The sequence below is a fragment of the Hemicordylus capensis genome, chromosome 5 (genome assembly GCF_027244095.1).
Source record: "Hemicordylus capensis ecotype Gifberg chromosome 5, rHemCap1.1.pri, whole genome shotgun sequence".
In the NCBI taxonomy this organism is placed as follows: Eukaryota; Metazoa; Chordata; class Lepidosauria; order Squamata; family Cordylidae; genus Hemicordylus; species Hemicordylus capensis.
In genome coordinates this window covers 101319391-101339134 of record NC_069661.1, presented here as the reverse complement: position 1 = coordinate 101339134, position 19744 = coordinate 101319391, and the positions used below count along the sequence as shown (strand labels likewise).

At 44.7% G+C, this 19744-nt stretch overlaps 1 long non-coding RNA gene across 1 annotated transcript; it reads right to left on the bottom strand.

Moving 5' to 3' along the window:
* Positions 1-10305: 10305 nt before the first annotated feature.
* Positions 10306-11898, bottom strand: LOC128328060 (uncharacterized). Its single transcript, XR_008308978.1, has 3 exons — positions 11777-11898; positions 11186-11256; positions 10306-10646 (listed from the first exon to the last, which is right to left on the bottom strand). It is a non-coding gene; the product is annotated as an uncharacterized LOC128328060 (long non-coding RNA).
* Positions 11899-19744: the final 7846 nt, after the last annotated feature.

Below are 19744 nucleotides of genomic sequence, written 5' to 3'. Positions count from 1 at the left end.
TGCCCAATTAGGTGTTTCCCAAAGTCTGGGAAACATACCAGCAGGGATTCAGACCAGCAACCTCTTGCTCCCTAGGCAAGTCACTTCAATACTACGTCACTAACCCTAGGATAAATAGCTTCCTGAGAGGAGTACCTTCAACAGCAGTGTTGTCAAGTGGTGTGGCTTGTGCAAGTTCAGTTCAGGGGACCCTTCAGGTAGGTGCCCTGGGTGCCTTGCCGGGTTGCCCACCCCAAGGCCATCTCTGATTCTGCCCTTCACTGAAGGCACTCAGGACAGCATACACATACATATGGCTCTCTCAGAATAACCCTGTGAGGCAGGTTAGGCTGAGAGGTAGTAACTGGCTGACGGTCATCCAGAACATTACATGGCTGAATAAGGATTTGAGCCCAGATTCCCCCCACAACCAGGTCAAACCCAACATTTTGACTGCTATACAATGGCTCTTTTGTGATATACTTCCAAATAAACAAGCATAGGACTGAGCTACAAATCTTAAATAAGAATTAACCTCTTTAGAATTAATTCAAAAAGAGCAGTTTTGTATATCTTTTGAGGCTCCCTGTTTGCTTTTTAGCTTTAAGGGACACTTGCATAATGGTCTGACAAACTGACTGATGTACTGAGGGAAATGACTCAAAGTAGTCCTATTGACATTAAAAGGACAAGTTAGGCAATGCCTAACTGGATTCTTCAATCTATTCTATTGCAACTTCAATATTTGTAACACTGAGCAGTCTCTCTGTTCCTTATCATTCTGCGAAGCTCTCTCCTGAGTATATCATGAGCCAGGAGCTAAGTTAACATAAGAAGCAAAGCAAGAGTCCTAATAGCAGTAACTTATTACTGCCTCTGTGGAACAGGGCAGCAATCCCAGAGAACGGTGGCATTTGGAAGCATTTCCCCATTTACTCCCCTGTTCTTGAGGTGCAGATGAGAATTACTCCATCACACAGGGGGAAATGCAGTAGCACAATCTGCTTAATTTATCCCATCTTATCAGTGGAAATGTTAAGCTTCAAGGCGATTGCTGCACCTCAGCTCCCAATCCGTACTACTACATCAGCGGGCATGAAATGTATTGCCAGCTAATGGTCTCTCCCAATGGCAAACTGGAGGTTGCCTTCATTTACCTTACTTGAAACTTCTGCAATGAGAAAAGACTCTATCTGTCTCAAAGTTTTAATTTTTCTCGGAAAAAGCATTGCAGCAGCAGGAAGCAAAGAGACTTTCAAAGGCAAATGGGAGTACTAAGTTTTTCCTAAGGCACTGTTTACGTTTTGAAAGAACTTCAGCGTATATGGAGAAATTCACATTCTAAAGTTAGTCTTTCTAATGATAAAAAGGAGGTTCCCAGAAGTCTATTTATGATGCCTGTTCTGCATGCAGGTTCCCAGAAGCCTGTAAGTGTGGTCTGCTTTATATGCAGAGCACTCAGCCTACCTGGGTAACGTCATGGAGCAATTAAGATGCGTTCCATTAACGATGCAGAACACATCCCAGCTCCTATTTATAGATCTATAGACCTGGTGGCAAGCTTGCATAATTATTTTGTTTTTCAAATGAACCGAGCCTGCAACTGGTATATTTTAATTGCTATCATTAGAATACTTAATTCAAAGTTTGGGGGGGAAAATTACGATGCAGGTTGATGTGGCATGTAGTCGGTGATAATGAAGAGTCGTTACCTGATTAAATAAAACTTCACGCTCGTAACTGATTATACATCCAAAAGCTAATCAATTTGATTGAAATGGTTAGTGTCTCCCCCAATTTACAAAAGAAAAGAAAAGAAGAAGAAGCCCTCAGAGGCGTAGGGAGGACATAGGCAGCCTGTGTTCAGGCCACCTCCCCCCAGCAGCAGTGCTTGTTGGAGATGAGCTTCCAGTGCATCGACCTTTTGCACCAACTGTCCTAATGACCACTAGGGGCATTGGGAGCAGAGACAGTGAGTCAAGGTCTCCCTATCTGTCCCTACTCTATGACCCCTGAACTTCCTGTGCTGAGTCACAATCCTTCCTTTCCTCCTAGAGAGCAGATGGGAACATCTCTCTCTCTCCTTACCTATCCACTATGTAGTCCTTTAGATTAGATACAGGTCTTTCCTGTCTAAGTGTACTTAACCAATAAATGTTTAGTGTTCAGTCACACAAGGGTCTCCATGTGTTTTCTCTAAATAGCTGCAATATCCAAACCATCCTCTGCTACCTACTCTGTAACTGGAGTGTGTGCTCATTCCTTAGTGCTCCGCTGTTTTACCTATTGTGGGTAAAAATCAACAACCTCTAACAGTGCACTGCAACACTGCAACAGCCCCCCAGCACCTCTTCTCTGCCCCCACGCCATCAGGGCCACTGTGCTGGCTGCAATGGGCACCTGGTGGAGGCCCCTCCATGCCTCTTCTCTTCCTGCCATGTGCAGAGCAGTGGCAGTAGAGGCAGCTGAGCAGAGGGAGCAGGGCAGTCCACCCTGGGCTGCTCCCTTAGGGAGGCTGCCGCCGCCACACACAGAGTGGAGAGAAAAGGGGAACCCTGCACATGGCAGGGAGAAAAGGAGTGCCGGGGGGGGGGGGTGCCACTGGGTACCTGTCATGGTGAGCATGGTGACCCGGACAGCAGCTGTGCACAATTTCTTGGACTCCATGCACACAATTACCATTCCGCCCTGCTGTACCTTGCATTGTGCTAAATATATGAATGCTTGCTCCAGCCCAGAGTACTGTCCAGGAGGTCTAGAGCCCTGAGTGCACATACCTCGGTGCTGCACATGGCACACTGGCACATGTGGGATTCTCTGTGCGTCTCTGTGAGGATAATTGCAGGGCACATGCAAAGAATATGTACTTATGAAGACTGATACTATTTTTGTGAACTGTCCCAAGCAGCACTGCACTGGGGAGGTGTGATACAAATATTTTAAACAAACAAGCTTTCCATTGGAAATAATTTTTAAAATAAAAACCGAAGCTTCCTAAGGGAGCTGCTTTGAACACATCAAAGCCCTTGACCTTGCCAGAGTTTCCTGGAGCCCAGCCACTATCTATTTATTGGTCATATTTCTATACCACCCCATAGAAAATCCCTGGGATGTGTACAATTAACACAACAATTAAAACCTAAAATTATATAAAACAAATACAAATAAACATCAATAAAACATTAAAGCATTTAAACAAACTACACCAATAGTGCTGACAGGCTTAAATTCTCTTTCAAAAATACCAGGTTCGGAGAGTGGGGGGGACTGGACCACAGTGGGAGAAGGGCTTTAACCTGTTGCCCCTTCCCTGGCCCTGATCTGGAATGGGGAATGGAGTGGGAGACTCTCCCCTTGTCAAATAACAGCTGCGAATGGGGAGGGAGATCCAGGTTGGGAATATAGCAGGAGAAAGGCCATAGGTTGAAGTCCCCCTCCCCTACTGCCATCCCAGTCCAGACTGACCCTTCTTCTGGCTACTACTTTGAGGGTGGGGGTTGTGCTTGTCAGTGTTAGTGATAGGGATTAACATCATGAGTAGTCTGACCCTGGGAGGAAGTTTTCCCAATATGTACTTCGGGCCAATGCATACTGTCCTCTTCCTTCTCCTTAGCGATGCCCATGCCTGCAAACATGTGGGGAAACATTAGTGTGAACACAAATAAACCCACAGCTATCCATGGGCTTTTGACACAGTGGCAGCTGGTAATGGTGCTGTGATTGTGAAAACAGTGCAACTTGGATCTCCTATTCTACATGGGGACCACCTTGCTCACACTGATGTTTCCCTGTGGGATGAGGGTACCATAGCTTCTTGCATATGGAAGAATATATGAACTGGCCCTTAGAACTATGCATTGTGACAAACAAAACTTTGCTTTTAGAAGTGAGTGACTCTGCCACCCCATTTTTGTTCTTTGCAGATAGGCGATACTAGGATATTTTGTTCAGTCCCAAACTATAGCTTTTAAAACAAACAAACAAACAAACAGAAGGGTGTATGTTATGGAGAGAGATAATTTCCCCCCTCCCACTTTCATAGCTGTAAATCTTAGGGTTACCAAAAGAAACAGATGGGCAGTAGATTCAGAATAATCCTAGGTAATACTTCTGCACATAATGCTTGACTAATTTATAGAATAATTCAGTGCTGCAAGATGAGATGATGGCCACTGGCTTAGATGGCTATAAAAATTTAATCAAATCCACAGAAGATAGATCTCTAGGTGGTTATTAGCCAAAAGTGGAACCTCCATGTTCAGAGGCAATATACCTCTGAATTCGAGATGCTGATCAGCAAACAGTGAGGGAGAGGGCAGTTGTTTTCATGTCCTGCTTGGAGGCTTCCCAAGAGTATCTGATGGCCACTGTTAGAAGCAGGATGCTACGTAGATTAGTTCAGTTTGATCTAGCTGGGTCTTCTTCTGTTATATTTTACAGTGTTTGCTTCTCTGTTGGCTCCATGTCTTTTCTTTCCATGCCAACTACAGGGGAGGGACAAAGAGCACACCCTACCAGGTCATGGCATAGTCTGGCAGGCGTCTTTTTGTCTGTGCTCAGGTTGTGTTCTGGAAAAGGGAGGAAGAGCTATTCTGTCTAGTAAACTTTTATGTTGTTTTGTTGAGAAGTTTGTCCCCGTGGGGATCCTGTAGAGCAGTGCTGCTCAACTTGATCCCTCCTGAAGATGTTGACCTACAGCTCCTATAATCCCTGGCTATTGGTCACTGTGGTTGGGAATTATGGGAGTTGTAGTTCAAAAGCAGCTGGGGGGGCTAAGTTGAGCAGGCCTACTGTAGAGTGTGTGTGTGTGTGTGTGTGTGGTGTGGGGGTTGAGTCAGAAAGGGAAAGGGAGAAGAAGGAGAAAATGGAGCTGTTGCTGAATAAATCTTTAGTTAATCTACATAAGATTTCCTTGTGTGTATGAGGGAAGCAGCCATAAAACAAGAGCCTTCTCCATGCTGTGTTTCCACATGCCTTCCTCCCAGATGTGCTGGAGGGTGCATAGAAAATAAGCTCACCACATTCTAATGATCAATAACTGGTAGTACGTAATAATACTGTGTGTACAATAGTATTTTCCAGGATCTAATTAATTAATTCTGCTTCATGCTTCAGGTAAAACAGGTACCATAGACACAGTAAACACTCTCAGACATTATGTTATTTATTATTATTTAGCTATTTATTTGATTTCTATACCACCCTTCCAAAAATGGCTCAGTGCGGTTTACACAGAGAAACAAACAAACAAACAAACAAACAAACAAACAAACAAACAAATAATATGGATCCCTGTCCCCAAAGGGCTCACAATCTAAGAAGAAACGTAAGATAGACACCAGCAACAGTCACTGGAGGTACTGTGCTGGGAATGGATCGGGCCAGTTATTCTCCCTCTGCCAAATAAAGAGAATCACCATGTTAAAAGGTGCCTCTTTGCCAAGATAGCAGGGGTCTACCTGCACGTGGAGTTAATTGTTAATTTGGCCAAGCTCTCATTGAGATGCATTTTGCACCAGAGAAATCCCTCTTATGGCCCCCTTTTTTCCTGCTAGGTTAATAATAAACCCTGGGAGGCTTGTAGAAAGTGAAGAACGGTGGGGGGAATACTTTTTATTAAAAATTACTACAGACTAGTTCCATCTAAGGCTTTTAGCTTTTTAGATACACCTAAAAATGTTTAATTTGGTTACAAGAATGTTTCAATATGCCTTGCTGGTTCTAAGGTAGCACACTTTGAAATCTTAGTTACTTAGTTGCAAAGAACAAATATTTAGGAAAATGTGAAGCACACACACACAAAGAAATATGCAAAGTCTGGCTAAACACTCTTTTCCTATGCTAAATTCCCCAAAACGCAGACCCTGGCTTTCATCCCTTGAACTCACCAAACTCTTGATGAGAATCAAGCCTCCTGCAATCCTATCTTACAAGGATCTACAGTCATCCTGCTGCAGCAAAACTCCATTGCCGCATGCCCTCCTCTGTGGATATGCACAGATCCGCGGAGCTGCGGTCTGGCACTGGGGTGGGGGTTCCTTTAAGGGTGGGGGGAGGGTGTACTTACCCCTCCCACTGCTTTCCCCCTGCCAATGCACATTTTTTAGGAAGCATTTGGGGTGACAGGATATCTCCCTGCCGCCCCTTCCCCCTCTCGGCTGCAAAAGCCTTTTGCAGCTGAGAGGGGGAAGGGACGGCAGGGAGGTATCCTGCTGCCCCAAATGCTTCGTAACAAATGTGCGCCAGCGGTGGAAAAGCGGTGGGAGGGGTAAGTACACCCTCTCCCGACCCTTAAAGGAACCCCCACCCCGGCGTGCAAACCTTGAACCACCCCAAGAACGGACCAGTCCGGAGGCCTGTAGAATGGCCTCTGGACCGATCTGTGCACATCACTACCCTCCCCCATGCTCCCAGCACAGACATCCCTTCTTCATCCCAGAATTCTCTCTTCATCAATCATGTCCCACCCACCTGGTTGACTGATTGGTTGAGCCCTGGAGTTCACCAGCCTGTCAGTCAAGACAAGGGCTCACTTCCTGTTAACTCCTTAGAGGCTGGGGAGACTGGTCACTACAATTCATTATGTTAAACACTCTTTGTATGAGTGTTTAACATAACATGTGAATGGACCTAGATTTTCTGAGTGTTGAATGTGTGAATAGGCCTAGAGTGAAAAGAAATCAACTAGTCCATAAACTAGCCAAAGGGTAGGACCTTTACCTGTCACTACCACCATCAAAAGTTCAATGTATGCAACCTATTTGTGTTTGTTTCTTAATTTTTCACAGGCATAGTTTTCTACAGTTCTCCAAATTATAAGGTTTTGCTTACTTAAAAAATTCATTTAGAGCCATTTAAAAGGAATATAGAAACACTAGTGGCATTAGGACTCTGGAGACATTACTGATTTCAGACTGTGCACAGACTTCAAAGCAAAAAGAGTGCTTCATTCAAAAGAAAACATTCTTTGTGTACAAAATCTAAAGGAACACAAAATCAAAGTAGGTTTAGAAGAATAACATTCATAAAAGGCAAAAGATTTAAGAGAAATCTATCTTTCATGTTTAATATAGAGAACAAGAATTTTTAAGGTCACTTTCTCTGTCCCCATGTATTATTTCCAACTTACAAATTTGTTTATTATTTATTAAAATAGTAATTTAGTTATACCTTGAGTTTTTTGCCAAAGCACTCCAAGATGGCTGTGTATATATATATATGTATGTGTGTGTGTGTGTGTGTGTGTGTGTGTGTGTGTGTGTATATATATATATATATATATATATATATATATATATATATATATATTACACACAAACACACACACACACACACACACGTACGTGAAACTCGGAAAATTAGAATATCGTGCAAAAGTCCATTAATTTCAGTAATGCAAATTAAAAGGTGAACCTGATATATGAGACAGATACATTACATGCAAAGCGAGATAAGTCAAGCCTTAATTTGTTATAATTGTGATGATCATGGCGTACAGCTCATGAAAACCCCAAATCCACAATCTCAGAAAATTAGAATATTACATGGAACCAAGAAGACAAGGATTGAAGAATAGAACAATATCGGACCTCTGAAAAGTATACAGTGTACTGTGCTTGATTGGCCAGCAAACTCGCCTGACCTGACCCCATAGAGAATCTATGGGGCATTGCCAAGAGAAGGATGAGAGACATAAGACCAAACAATGCAGAATTGCTGAAGGCCGCTAATGAAGTATCCTGGTCTTCCATAATACCTCATCAGTGCCACAGGCTGATAGCATCCATGCCACGCCGCATTGAGGCAGTAAATGCTGCAAAAGGGGCCCAAACCAAGTACTGAATACATATGCATGCTTATACTTTTCAGAGGTCCGATATTGTTCTATTCTTCAATCCTTGTCTTCTTGGTTCCATGTAATATTCTAATTTTCTGAGATTGTGGATTTGGGGTTTTCATGAGCTGTACGCCATGATCATCACAATTATAACAAATTAAGGCTTGACTTATCTCGCTTTGCATGTAATGCGTCTGTCTCATATATCAGTTTCACCTTTTAATTTGCATTACTGAAATTAATGGACTTTTGCACGATATTCTAATTTTCCGAGTTTCACCTGGAGAGAGAGAGAGAGAGAGAGAGAGAGAGAGAGAGATTTTAGCATCTAAAAGTATCTTTCTCTATTTGTACTGATAGAATCTGAGAGGGGGAGAGAGAGGAATAATATGACTCGTGTGCGTGTGTGTGTGCACGCACGCGCGTGCGCAATTAATGTGTCCTTTCTGGCTCTTCTGTTAATATGGACATAATCATAAACAGTAGGATAGTGTAAAATAACTTCCAGAAATAACTTCCCACATATCTGGTTTGGTGCCCTACTGTAAACCTAGAAATATGAGATGCAGCCATTGGAAAATGCATTGTAGTTTGGCACAACCACTGAATTGTGTACTGGCTTTACATACTGCATAGAGACTTGCTGTTCCAGCAGTGGGGTGCCCACATTACCTCTGTCCATCTCAAACCCATGTACACACTGCTGGAACAGCTCTGTGGCTACTAAAAATAGCATCCATATGGTGCTATTTTTAGTAGCCACAGAGCTGCACCAGCAGCATGCACATGGGTTTGAGATGGATGGAGGGCATCATCATGGACACCCCACTGTTAAATCAGCAGGTCCCTGCACAATATGTAAACCACTATTTTTTAACTCTCTCCCAGCCTCCAGGCTCCCCCTCTCTCTCCTTGGCCTTGGAAAAACCCAGATGCAGCCCTTTATTAAGAGCCTTGCTAGGAAGTCATGTACATAACTCTGGGCAATAAACCTGCTAGTTACCAATACCTGTATATAGTCTAAATTCAATAATCGACAGACAGCACAGGAAGAAAAATGAATTAGCCAGAATCCATCACAGGATTCAGTGTGCCTAACTCAGTAAAATGGACACCATAGCATCAATGCTGTCTTCAGCAGCTCTGTTGTAATCCATTTTAGTGCTGTATTACTTCTGTAGCAACTCACCCATGCAACTAGTACAGGGAGGGAAAGCTTCTTTCTTTCTTTCTTTCTTTCTTTCTTTCTTTCTTTCTTTCTTTCTTTCTTTCTTTCTTTCTTTCTTTCTTTCGCAGGTTGTGGCGCATGGGAGAGAGTCCACAGGCTTTCTCCTGGCTCAAGGGCACTTGTTTATATTAAAACAAAGAATACTACACCAATCACACAATGTAACATATTCATTTGCTTGTCAACCTGTAGATCGGAGTGACCACAATCTTAATGGTAGCCATGGTACCACCAGTAGTAGCCATATACTACTTTCTGTCCTGTTGTCATCATCTAGCATGACTGGCAATCTGAATCTAGGGTGGGGCAGAATCTGGGGTACAGATGAATGGGAAGATCTAGGCAGACAGGGACTGCCTCAGTTCTCATTGCCTCACACCATCTTATCTGGGGCAAAGTAAATTAGCAGCATTCTGGGACACAGTTGGGCAAAGGGAGCTCTCCTCTCGTCTGTTTTGAAGTGCCAGATACATGGATAAAGGTAAAGTGTGCCATCAAGTCAATTTCTACTCCTGGCGGCCACAAGCCCTGTGGTTTTCTTTGGTAGAATACAGAAGCGGTTTATCATTGCCTCCTCCCATGCAGAATGAGATGATGCCTTTCAGCATCTTCCTATATTGCTGCTGCCTGATATAGTACCAGTGGGGATTCGAACCGGCAACCTTCTGCTTGTTAGTCAAGCATTTCCCCACTGCGCCACTTAAGGTGATTGGATCGATTGATTAAGTGCCATCAAGTCGGTGTCGACTCTTAGCAACCACAATAAGGTGAATAGATTGTGCTCTGTAAATAATAATATCCGTGCGAACTGGGCAAAGAGGCGCCTTTCAAAGTGGTGGTTCTTTTATATTTAGCAAGGGTGGGGGAGAGCAACTGTACCTACCCAGCCCTAGCTCAGTGCCCCTCCAGTGGCTGTTGCTGACATGTCCCTTGTGTTTCTTTTTAAATTGTGAGCTTTTGGGGGCAGGAAGCTATCTTTTCCCTATCCTCCATTTTTCTGTGTCAACCACTCTGAGAATTTCTGGAGTGGCCAGGGTCAGGGAAAAGTTGTTTTTCTCCCACTGAAATGAAGGGTTACAATTCTATGAATGGGGCTAGCATTCAAAAGGCAAACTCTCCCCCCTCTCATAAGGCAATCACAACTCAAGTCTGATATAGCTCCATTTTGAGGTTGCCCCAATTTGAATTGGAGCTTGCAGCCCACCCCGACCATTTGTTGCCATTGTTAAAACAGTTTTAACATAGTTTTAAAATATTGTTTTAAAAATTTTAATTGTTGTGATGTTTTAACCTTTTCTTTTGTCATTTGTTTTGCTTTGTTGTAAACCACCCAGAGACATAAGTTTTGGGTGGTATAAAAATATGATCAAACAAACAAACAAACAAACAAACAAACAAACAAACAAACAAACAAACAAACAAATAAATAAAGTCTTGAGTACAAGCCCTCACAATCTTTGGTGTAATGGATGCTTTGTGCAGTCAAGTAGAGGCCCCACAGGAATTCCCTGGCTGAGCAGAGAGTTTATTGCAAATGACAGGAGCCCTCTCTGAGCTGCTTCAGGGATTTCATCCACTACTCCACAATCCTCTCAAGATTTTCTGTGAATTGGATCGGAACACTTGTTAGTCTGGTTTATGGTGAGGCCACAGGAAGTGCAAAGTGCATAACTACAGTGGCAACCCAATAAATCTTCGCACCTGAAGCAAGGTACCTAAGTGCCTTTCCTTTCCCCCCCTTTCAAATGTTGGCGGTGAGAGGCAGTTGAGGTGGCGGTGGGGACAGCAGGCTGCATCTTGCTGCCCCATTGGTGCCCCAAATAATCTGTCACTTGAGGCAAACACCTCACCTCATCTCACAGAAGGCCCCTGGCTAATCCAACTTCTACTGGCAGGAACCCCAAAAGAATCTTTACAGCACCTCTCTGCTGGATGAATGATAAGACCTTCCAATCATCATCAGCAGCAACAGCAGCAGCTTTGGAAATAACAGTCATAATTGGCTAATTTCTCTTATTAATCCAACTAGCACTGTATGCTTTATGCAGTACCGCCACACTGCCTGTGGTAACCATGTATTAATTTTCCTAATTAGCCCCCATTTTCAACTAAAAATGGTTCTGTTTTGTTGATTAAAATACCGTGTAAATGTGCAGCTCTCCCCATTCCTTTATTGTCTCAGTTGACTTGGTCGCTGTCGGAATTGCATCCCCTGTAGAGTACAAATGAGCTAATCATTCCCATGTGGAGAAAAAGTAGTTTGATAAATCACAGAGTAGTATAATGTATGCAGTTAAGGTGCTCACAGGCTTGGGCTTGGCAAAACATCCTTGGTATCCTGAAATGACCAAAATATTTTTAAAAATCTTGCTGCTATTTCAACTCTGGGATTTTAAACATGATATATTTATGTTTTTAATGAATTTTATATTTGTACAGGTTGAGTAGCCCTTATCTGGACACCTGAAATCCAGAATGCTCCAATATCCAGACACCATGCCCTAACAAAAAACAAAAAGCCTCAGTTCACTCGCTCGCAGATTCCCAGTTTTGCTGCTTTTAAACATACAGTCAAAACTTACTTATTTCAGAAGGCTACACACACATCTCATCGCCTTCATTGCCCACCCCGGACATTTCTCCCCTGGTTCCATCATCCCAAGCCACTCCCTGATTTCCTCCCTTGTATCGCCTCCCCCCACGGCTCTGGGGTCCCCACGCACCCCACCTACATTGGCAACTGCCGAGTTCTCTTCTTCAAGGGAGGGCTGCAGATCCCATGGGCAGGGAAAGACACAAAGGCTCCTTTCTCAGGGGAGGGGCCAGAAGGGAAGGCACCCATGCCGAATGTTTCTTCCCAGTCGCCTCTCTAGGAACCTGGACTCCCTCAGGTTAACCCTTAAACTGGCCTTCCCCTGGCAGGAGGCAGCAAAGGAGGCTCCTCAATCCCTGCCTTTCAAGAAAGAGCAAAGAGTGCATGCTCAGTTTGGCGCCTGCTCTGTTGGCGTCTGTTTTGACGCTCTGTTGGTGCCTCCTCCATTTTTATAAAATACAGTAACCTTTCGTGTTTAGACTTGGATCCCATCCCCAAGATTTCTCATTATGCAAATATTCCAAAATCTGGGAAAATCCAAAATCCGGAACATTTCTGGTTCCACGCAGTCCGGATAAGGGATACTCAATCTGTATAGTCTTCCTATTCTTTTTAAGCAACCTCAATCATAAGCAAACATTAATTGTGGGGGTGTTTCTTCAAAGAATAACCTCAGTATACATAAATACAGACTAAAGTGATAACCCAACTTATATTTTTGTAGAATCTTCTAGGAAGCAAGACCTGCAGCTGATTTTTACTAACCAGGTGGAGGGTGGGGGGAGTAGGGCAATCGTTCTGTTACTGAAAACAATCTGATTTCACATTTGTTCCAGAGGAGAAGCACTGATGTGTGTTGGATTTTTTCTTTAATAATTCAGAGGTGGAAAGGTTCCTGTCCATCTCTATTAATGCAAAAAACGGAGTTGATAGCTAAATGACAGATGCTGGACCTCTTTGTCTCATCTTTTCCCTGGGGGTCACTCTTCAATTTCTCCTTTAGTAGCTTCAAAGAAAATCCATCATTTAATAATCGTGCTATTAGTGTTATAGATGCCCTACAGTTCAGAGGTTATTAATGCACAGGAGCTTCCACAATACAAAGCTTCACAGCACTGAACCTTACCTTGAGAAGGTTTATTGACAATGTGGGCAGTTGCTGTGTATATGTACAAAGATAACCCCGCATTTGCCAATTTCTCTCTAACTCTGCTTCAGGTGAATTCTGGTAATAATCTAAGGATGTGCCCCACCCCCATTTCACTAGTTTGCCTAGCTGTTTTTGGCTTGCCTCAGTAGTCTTATTCACACAATATGTTCAGTACATACACAGTAGTATTCTTCCTATCTGTACCCTGCATCTGAGGCAGTCTGGACTGAGGTTCACTTTTAAAATTAATGTACATATGGCCATTCACTCCAAAACAAGCATACATGATCAAACACTGGTATGCTGGTACAACATAAAGGGGCCATTCACACAACCTACCGTTCCAAACCTTGCCTTCCCTCCAGATGATCATTGGTTACTTGGTGGGAAAGCAGAGTATGCTTCTACATGATCAGCCCTGCTCCGTGCTGGGTGGATTGACTCATCGTCCCAACCTCTGTGAATCCCTCAATGCACCACATGACATGCACTATGCAGTGGGGGATTCCCACAGGAGAATTCCCCCTGCAGATTCCCCCAGCTCCAGGCACTCTTCTCTGTGTCTACTGAGGCTAAATGTAGCCCCAGTGAATGCACAAGCAGTTAGCTTGGATCAAGGGAGCACTTCCTCCTTTAACCTCAGCTAAGAGTTTGAAAGCGGGGCTAAGTGGTGCTGCCCTGCCGAATCAGGCACAATGTCGGCAGTTCTCATGCACAGCCTAACCGAGGCTGGGCATCCCTAGCCCAGGTTAGCCTGCATGTGAGAACAGCCTCAATGTCTGAATAGGGCTAATGGCTCATCCTAGATGAGGAAGAAAGAACCCCAGATCACTTCCAGTTTTACCTTATGCGACATTTTGGTGGCAACTCTATGGGCTGACCTACTGCACAATGTTCCCTCTGCCTTGTAATGGAATGTATGTACAGTTTTGAAAGAGCACTCTTGCACCAGACACAAAAATCATGCAAGCACAGTTGTCCAATGGACAGCCATTGGAAATAATGGCCATCCAAAGTGCAACTGCATTTGTGCAATTCTTGCACCATGTGCAATAGGGCTCTTGAGCATCTGTGCATATGTTAATTACAAGCCAGGTAGAATGTTTTTGCTGTATACTGAATCCAGATTCTATAGACTGAATCCAGATAAGACGGAGGTACACGGGAGATTATTTTGATCTGCCTGTTCTGGATAGGGTCATACTTCCCCAGAAGGAACAAGTATGCAGTCTGGGGATGCTTCTGAACACAAAGCTCTCCCTGATGTCCCAGACTGAGGCAGTGGCCAGAACTGCCTTTTAACGAATTTGGTTGATACTCCAGTTGTGTCCGTTTCTTGAGATAAATGACCTCAAAACAGTAGTACTTTTGCTGGTCACCTCCATACTTGACTACTGCAATGTGCTCTATGTGGGGCTGGCTTTGTACATAGCCTAGAAACTGCAATTGGTTCAGAATGCGGTAGCCAGGTTGGTCTCTGGGTCATCTTGGAGACACTACACTGGCTTAAACCCACTAAACGATAGGTTTCTGGGCAAAATACAAGGTCTTAGTTATAAAGCCCTAAACAGCTTAGGCCCTGGGTAAGAGAATGCCTTAAGAGAATGTCTTCTTCACTATGAGCCACACCGCCCACTGAGATCATCAGGAGAAGTTCGTCTGTAGTTGCCACCGGCTCGTCTGGTGGCTACTCGGGGATGAGCCTCCTCCATTACTGCCCCGAGGCTTTGGAACGCACTCCCTGCTGAAATAAGAGCCTTCCCATTTCTGACAACTTTTTAAAAGGCAATCAAGACACATTTTTTCACCCAGGCTTTTAATTAGATACTGTTTTAATAGTTTGATGGTTTTTAATAGTTTTAACATTGTTTTAAATTTTAAATTATTGTAATGTTTTAACCTTTTAAACTTGGTTTTATTGTTTTGTTGTAAACCACCAAGAGACTTGCATTTTGGGCGGTATACACATATGTTAAATAGGTAGGTAATAGCAATAGCAATAGCACTTACATTTATATACCGCTCTATAGCTGGAAGCTCTCTAAGCGGTTTACAATGATGTAGCATATTGCCCCCCAACATTCTGGGTACCGACCTCATTTTACCGACCTCGGGAGGATGGAAGGCTAAGTCAACCTTGAGCCCCTTGGTCAGGATCGAACTTGTAACCTTCTGGTTACAGGGCGGCAGTTTTACCACTGCGCCACCAGGGGCTCATCAGGTAGATAGATAGATAGATAGATAGATAGATAGATAGATAGATAGATAGATAGATAGATCAGCCACTGTTCTTAGAACGACTGCCCCCATTCAAATATAAGCCAAATATTTGCGTAGACTTTTAGAAAGGCAATTGCAAAGTATTTTATAGATCTCTTTTGAGAAAATACGGTCAGAATAAACATTTTGGAGATCAATATACATAGGTATTTAAAAGCAGACAATGTTGTGATACAAAACTTATTTAAAGTGTATTTTACTAACTGTCTATGTGAAAGTCATAAATTCTAAGAACTCCTCACAATGCTTCATATTCCCTTTCCTCATATTTAATAGTGTGGCATAGATTGGCATTATCAAATTAATATAGAAGTGGGTTATTTTGAATGCACGCAGAATTAACAAGGTTAATGGCAGCTATTTGTTGCAGCCCAGATTACACTGATAATCAGAAAACTGCTGACGGAAGTACCTTAGCAAATTGTTCTACATTTTGTTCTGCACAGTTTGTGGCTCGCATGCAAAGGTCTGGTACATAAATTATATTATCGAATTTAGAGTGTAGCAGCGCTCAGTGTTAATTGATGGGTTGGGAAAAACTGATAAATTATTTCCATAATAAAGTTGGTAAGACTAGATAGTGAATATTGCAATATATGGAAAAGAAGAAGAAGAAGAACATTGATTCATTTTATAGTGGTTGTTATCCTGTGCAAATTAATGGTGTGAAAAGATCAGCAAATGAGACTTCAAAGCAAAACAGGAAACAGGTATTGCTAGCAATGATCTAATAATAAAATACATTTATTTAACAACCAACCTGGGATCAAGAATATAGCAGATAGCGCTGTGCCAGTTTATTCAGATCTTCCTGTTGCAGTGCTTAAAACAACACTTGACTGGAAAACCCAGAGCAAATTGTGCCTGAATGCAGACAGGTAGAACTCTTTTTCAATATCTTGGGAAAGATTTCCCACAATAATTAATTGACTTACACCCCCCTTTCAGCCACCTGCTGAATGCATATGAGGTTTCAAGGGTAGATTCTGGACCCCTTTCAATATTAAATAAAGCATGTCCTTTCCTGCATAACTCCAGTACGCTGGAAGCCCCAGGTCACATAGAAGTCCATAGTGTAGGTTTTTTTTCCATGCCAGCATTCACCCAGCTCCCACTAGAAGTTATATTGGCTGGAATACATCCATCGTGTTGTTTCTAACCATGTCTGAATGGGCAGGGGACACACTGCAATGGTTTGCAAACTACTGAGGAATCACTGGAAGAGGCCCTGAGAATAGAGATGATGGTGAAGTGCTGCAGTTTGGGTTCAGACAGCTTGCAGGCTGACACAGTTCAGGGAACCAGTGTAGACTCATCATGGGCATGTGTGTGTGTGTGTGTGTGTATCTGGCTGTGCTGCAGAAGCAAACAACAAAACAACCAACAACATTTTAAAACCAGCCAAAAAAAATCACCTATGCTCCACCATGGTCTCTGATGTGTGCTGGCCCAGGGGCACCAGTCCATCATCACCAGCCTGGCAATGGAATGCATGCATGTCTGCATGTGTCAACAGCACTAAGGGGCAGACTGTGACACATTCAGGTTGGCCAGGGTGAGCTGGTGTTGGAGCAGGTGGGGGTGACTGTGGGTGACTCACTCTCCATATCCAGCTCGGGATAGCCCAGCAGGGAGTGGCTGGTCTTCAGGAAGACCACTGCTCCACCAAGCCAGCATCCATGTGTGATCAATGGGTGTCACCATGCCCCCAGCCATGGAGAACACCCTCTCACTCTGGATACTTGTAGGGGGGGCAGGGGAGGAGCCATCTGGCAACAGTTGCCCCAAACTGGATGAGAGTTATCTCAGGGTCTGCCACCACCAGCTCCTCCAGGTACTGCAGAACACTCAGCCTGGCACCAGTGCAGGGTGCTGTCAGCACCACCCGTGCCCCTGGAAAGATGCCAAGGCACCCCCATTTGAACCACAGGGTGGAACAAATGGGTGGAAGTTCTGGCTGCATTGACACTGCCAGGGACACCATGCTGCTGGACTGGGAAGCGCTGCTGCTGCTGCTGCTCATGGACTGTGCACTAGAAATAGGCACTCCAGCACCCTCCTCCTGGTTCTGACCCAGCCTCATCTCCTCTGCCTGCCTCACCTCTTGAACCAAGGGGCCCCTCCACCAAAGCAGTTCACCATGAGTGATGGCATTGCCCTTCATGGCTGAGTCACATACTGTAGGCAGGCCAAAACATGCTCTGCTGATTGACCCGACCTGGTGCTGAGCCAATCCACAACTCCAGTCCTCAACTGACCTGCCAAGGCATGAGCCTTCCCAGTGGTCAAAGTGGTCTGCAGCTTGCCCATCGTGTTGCCCAGGAGAAGAACCCCAGGCAAAGCCTGCCTCAGAGCTGCTGCCTTGGCACACAAGCTGCTTGTTGCAAGGAGGAATGGCTCGAGAGCCAAGACCAGCTCAGAAATGAGCTTCCAGTCTGCAGTGGACAAGTTGCACACTCCGAAGCCACAGTTCCTTGCCAGGACATGGATGGCCACCTCTTGCTCCTGCAGGTACTGGAGCAAGAGCAAAGTGAAGTTCCACCATGTCTCAATGTCCCCAGGGATGATGTGAGAAGGTAGGCTGAGTTCACGCTGCTACTCCCAGAGCAGCTGCCTACCCTTCTTATTGCGGTGGAAATAGGCTGCAATCTTGCAGCATTTCTCCACAAGAGCAGCCATGGCAGCAGCAGCCCCTGAAGTTGTGGGGGAGAGTCCCCTACATTCCCTTGGCCTAGCCTCCTTGATGCCAAATGTATCCATCACAACCAGTTGACGGATACAACCAGGTATAGAGTGTGTGCCATACAGTGTATAGACATAAACTGCAGCTTTCTGGCATGCCGCCTTCAGTATATTGGCACTATTGTCAGTGACCATGAAGCCCATGTGGAGGTTTGGCTAACCATACCATAATTCCTCCACTTGGTGCCTTATTACCATCCACAGTTCATCTGTCATGTGGTCTGTGTCCAGCGGCTCCACATGCAGCAGAGCCCACCTGGACTTTGCTCCCTAGGATGTGCTGGCCACACTAACAACTGCCCATCTGTCGTCATCCCCTCTGTCTTCAGCTCCCACTAGTACACAGAGAGGGACAGGAAATCAGCCTGCACTCCACTACAGCTGGTCCACACATCTGTAGTCAAGTGCAAACTGGTGTAAGGTCCTGCTGAGTCCAGCAGCCCCGACACAACCTCCCTGCATATACAGTACAGGTAGGACACCACCTTCCTACTGAAGGTGGCACATGAGGTGATTTGGAACTCGGGGGCAAACAGCTGGAGCATCCCGTGGAAGCCAGTGTTCTCCACCATCTGAAACAGCTGGTCATCCAGGGCCATCATCTCTCCAATGGCCCGGGTTATGAGACATGCCTCTGGGCAACCAGACTGCTTGCCCAGACTGTCACTCAACCTAAAACTACACAAAAAGCACAAAACTCAACCAAATCTGAACCAAAACCACTATTCAACCTATTTAAACCAACAAGAAGACTTTGGAAAAAAGCAGCACTAAAAAACCCTCTTAATAGACCTGAACTAAACCTAGCCACTGAAAAGCACAAGTGCCAAACACTCCCAAATATTTGAACCTAAAACCAAACAGCAAAACTAACTAAACAAGCAAAAAAAAAAAAAATTCGGGAGAGGTGTCTCGCCATTCAGACAGACGACACGACGATGGGGCAAGCAATCCATGGGAACCTGGGAAGGGTAAATTTTTTAAAGGCAGGCTGAAAAGGTGGGCAGCTAATCCAAACAAAACATTCAAGGGTAAGGGGTCCAAAGGCTACAGCCGGTGGGAATCTGAAGACGGTGGCAGGTGGGGGGTCTGAAGGGAGAGGCTGGTGGGAGTCTGAAATGGGTGGCAAGTGGGGTTGCGAAGGTTGTGGCAGATGGGGATGCAAAGGCAGTGACAGGTGGGGGCCCAAAGGAAGCAGGTAGGTGGGGGTCCAAAGGAGTCCAGCAGGCGGGGGTCTGAAGGAGGCAGGCAGGTGTCAGCAGGAAGGGGTCATCAGATCAGGGATGGGCAGAGAAGCAGGGGTCAGGGGTCCACAGCAGCTAAAGTCCATGATGCAGAGAGCAGCAGCAAGCATTACAAAGGTGCAGCACCTTCAGTACAGCCAGAGCTCTTCCTCAGAAACCAGAGGAAGAGTAAAGCAAGGCAGGCACTGCTTGACTTTAAATAGTTTGAAACTCCCTCCTTTTTGCTCCCTGTCCCTTGTCCCTCCTCTCCCCAGCCAATGGGGGCAGAGTTGCCCTGGCAAGACTCAGATTTGAATAACAACAAGCCAATGAGAGCAAAGCAGAATGCTAGCCAATTGGAAAGCAGGGGCCAAAAACCAATCAGCAAGGCAGGAAAATTATAAACAGTCCACAGTAATGGCGCCCTCCATCTTTGAAATTTCGGACTGGTTTCATTTGAACTGGGTCCAACTTGGTTCAAACTTGGATCAGCTCCCTCTTTTTGTGGGCATCTTTTGTGGGGTGGGTCTGGTTCAAACTCAAACTGGCCAAACCAGGGTGGTTTGAGTCAAACCCAGTTTGAATCTCACCAGTTCTGCACATCCCTACCAGTGTGTGAGATGATGAAGCTACTCCCAGAATCCACAGAAATTGGGCTAAGGGAGCCCAGCCTGGTTTCTGTGAATTGTGAGAACTGCTGGGCTTGTGGGTG